The sequence below is a fragment of the Pelophylax lessonae genome, assembly GCF_965119305.1.
Source record: "Pelophylax lessonae genome assembly, chromosome: 3".
Classification (NCBI taxonomy): Eukaryota; Metazoa; Chordata; class Amphibia; order Anura; family Ranidae; genus Pelophylax; species Pelophylax lessonae.
In genome coordinates, this window is record NC_138770.1 from 167533871 (window position 1) to 167537767 (window position 3897).

A 3897-nucleotide genomic window follows, 5' to 3' on the forward strand; every position below is an offset into this window, starting at 1 on the left:
AGGTTCTTGTATCTTGTTTGCCCTGCAATATTTTCAATATTTTCATTGTTACCCAATTTAATTTATTCATTTATCCATTTATATTTATTTTAGTTTTATTTTTATTTTTTATTTTTTTTTTTAATTTTAATTATTTTTTTTTTTTTTTTTAATTTTTTTTTTTTATTTATTTATTTTTTTTTATTTATATTGGTGATTCATCTGTGGTACCACTGGTCATGTGGTCCCCTCCAAAATGGTCCAGTGAGCGCTGATTCACTGACCTAGGTCAGTGTGTGTCTTTTTATTGTACCAGAGTGATGGGAAGAGAAGATTATGGAGAAGGAAAGGAACTGTCCATTATCCAAAGCATACCACCTCATCAGTGAAGCATGGTGGTGGTAGTGTCATGACGTGGGCATGTATGGCTGTCAATGGAACTGGCTCTCTTGTATTTATTGATGATGTGACTGCTAACAAAAGCAGCAGGATGAATTCTGAAGTCTTTCGGGCAATATTATCTGCTCATATTCAGCCAAATGCTTCAGAACTCATTGGACGGCGCTTCACAGTGCAGATGGACAATGACCCGGAAAGCAACCAAAGAGTTTTTTAAGGGAAAGAAGTGGAATGTTATGCAATGGCCAAGTCAATCACCTGACCTGAATCCGATTGAGCGTGCATTTCACTTGCTGAAGACAAAACTGAAGGGAAAATGCCCCAAGAACCAGCAGGAACTGAAGACAGTTGCAGTAGAGGCCTGGCAGAGCATCACCAGGGATGAAACCCAGCGTCTGGTGATGTCTATGCATTCCAGACTTCAGGCTGTAATTGACTACAAAGGATTTGCAACCAAGTATTAAAAAGTAAAAGTTTAATTTATGATTGTTAATCTGTCCCATTACTTTTGGTCCCTTAAAAGGTGGGAGGCACATATACAAACTGTTGTAATTCCTACGCCATTCACCTGATTTGGATGTAAATACCCTCAAATTAAAGCTGAAAGTCTGCAGTTAAAGCACATCTTGTGTGTTTCATTTCAAATCCATTGTGGTGGTGTATAGAGCCGAAAAGATTAGAATTGTGTCGATGTCCCAAAATTTATGGACCTGACTGTATATATAGATATCAATGTATGCTCTATACCCAGGGTCCTCAATAAGCGGACTCCGGGCCGCGTCCGGACCCAGATGAATATAAATCTGGACCGCAGCAGCTGACTTGGGACACGGAGTGAACCTGCCCCAGTGCGGTGGTTCGCTATTTAGGGGGGCGGCAGCTGGAAATCCCTCCCCCAATGCACTAGTAGCCCACCTCTAAACCCACAGCAAGAAGGACCCAGATCCCTTCAATCCCGCATGCACCCACCCGCCCCTGCCACTGTTGAAGTCACAGCAGAGCAGGCAGCGGAAACAGATGGTCTCCAGGGGGAGTGGCAGCTATCCAACCCCTCTCCTCCTCCAATGCACCCGCCCACCGCTGAACCTAAAGCAAGGAGGAGGGCAGACGGCACAGAGCCTAGCGGCAGCAGCAGGTGAGCACACTCAGAAGAGGAGTCCACCCCGCCACTCTCCCCGCCCTCCACAACACTGAGTTAAGGTAGGAAGAAGATTATTGGGGGGGGGGGGCTGTGATGTGATATCTGTGGCTGTGGTGTGAGAGGGAGGAGGTTATAAATGAGGGGCTGTGAGGGGGTGAGCTGTGATATGAGGGGCTGTGAGAGGGGGGGGGCTATAATACTGAAGGGCTGTGATGTGAGAGAGAGAAGCTGTGATATGGGGTGATATAAGAAGGGGGAGCTGTAATGTGAGAGGGGGAGCTGGGATGAGAATGGGGAGGGGGGTGCGGTAATATTGGGGGCTGTAATGTAAAAGGGAGAAGTTGTGATATGGAGGGCTGTGATGCGAGAGGGGTGCTGTGATAATGCGAGAGGGGTGCTGTGATATGGAGGACTGTGATGCGAGAGGGGGAGCTGTGATGTGGGGAGCTGTGATGTGGGGGGGCTGTGATGCGAAGAGGAGGAGCTGTGATGTGGGGGCTGTGATGCGAGAGGTGGAGCTATGATGTGGGGGGCTGTGATGTGATATGGGGGAGCTATGATATGGGGTAGCTGTTAAGTGAGAGGGGGAAGCTGTGATATAGGGGGCTGTGATGTGATACGGTGGATGTGATGTGAGGTGCGAGCTTTGATATAGGGGGGCTATGATGTGAAAGGGGGTTGTGATATGGGGGAGCTGTGATATGGGGGGCTGTGATGCGAGAGGGGGCTGTGATATGGGGGAGGTGTGATATTGGGGACTATGATATGGGGGGGCTGTGGTATGAGAAGGGGGCTGTGATATGAAGGGTTTGCGATGTGAGGTGAAGGGCTGTGATGTCAGGCGGGGGTGAGCTGTGATGTAGGGGGTTGTGATTGCAAGGGGGGCTGTGATGTAAGCGGGTCACTAATGTTGGGGGCTCTAATGTGAAAGGGGGTTGTGATGTAAGGGGGGCTGTGATAGGAAAAGGGGGACTGAGGACATTAATTTAAAGGGGGCTGTGACATGAAAGACCTGAGTCATGCCCGTGCAACATGGTGGCGTCCAGCAGCCCGCAATGGAATGATAGAGCAGAGAAGCTGCACCGGAGGCTAGCAGGGCTGCTGGAGGCAGACAGTGACAATCCACTTTTATTAAAGGCATCTGCAACACTCCAGAGTTTGAAGGACACGTGTTCCAGAGACACCCAGAATTGTAACAGATTATCATGTTTGCGCCTTTATAGTCAGGCTATATTAGACATTACTTACTATGAAGAGAATCGGCTGGTGGATGAAGAATTTGCAAATGATGACTCCCTACAGAAAGTCCAGGAACTTATTCAGATTATTACAGAGCTGGAGAGTTTAGCTGAAGAGAACAATGCTTCCAAGCAGCGTTTCTCCTTGACATGGATGTTGAGGAATGCCTGCACTGGAGGCGAGGAGCCTTGCTTTACATGTACTGTCATACTGTGGGTGAGAGAGAAAACTGGAACCTGAGTGATCAGAGAATTTTCCATCAGTGTCTCAAGGATGGTGTTTACTATCTCCTAAAAATGCTGAAGACAAGAAGTCCTATACAACTGAACAACGAGGTTTAATTTAGGGACATAAACACGGCCACTTTGTTGGCTAAAGGCATCTTCAGTGACGTCCATGTCCTGGCTTTAGTGTACTGTGGAGAGATGTGTTTCTCGGCCCTCAGCTACTGCTCAGACATCCAACCTGGATCCGATTCTGAGACGCACAACAAAATCCTGAACTTTAAAGAAGTTGGGGAGTAGGTTTTGGACACTTATGTTAGTGTTTGTCCTCTAAGTGCACAAGGCGGAAATACAGAAAACGCCAAGAAGATTCTAGCATTTCTAAAAACGAGATGAGGTTTAATGAATGTGCTTGCTGATTGTGCCTAATAATTCAGTTTTATATATTTTTTTTTTCTTCCAAAATCCGTTTTATATTTTAAGTATTATAAACTTATGCCACAGCCCTTGCATTTTCTTGATTAAAGAAGAACTCCAGGCAAGTGTAAAAGAAAAAAAAAAAAAAGACCTGAGTCATAGCAGAAAAATTAGATTCGGACCTCTGCAAAAAGAAAATGTTACCAACTGGACCTCCGTGAATTTTAATTGAGTACCCCTGCTCTCTACTGAACTGACCGATAGATACTTAATGGCCTAATATATAATCAATTGTCCTATCTATATATATAAATATATATATATATATATATATATATATATATATATATATATTGTATATATATATATATATATATATATATATATATATATATATATATATATATAAACAGTATATATATATATAGAGAGAGAGAGAGAGATCAATATATGCCCTATACTAAACTGACCGATAGATACTCAATGGCCTAATATATA

General features: G+C 44.3%; 1 pseudogene across 1 annotated transcript; it reads left to right on the forward strand.

Moving 5' to 3' along the window:
* Nucleotides 1-2546: 2546 nt before the first annotated feature.
* Nucleotides 2547-3330, forward strand: LOC309549599 (RAB7A-interacting MON1-CCZ1 complex subunit 1-like; annotated as a pseudogene). The gene has a single exon. The product of its transcript is annotated as an RAB7A-interacting MON1-CCZ1 complex subunit 1-like (transcript).
* Nucleotides 3331-3897: the final 567 nt, after the last annotated feature.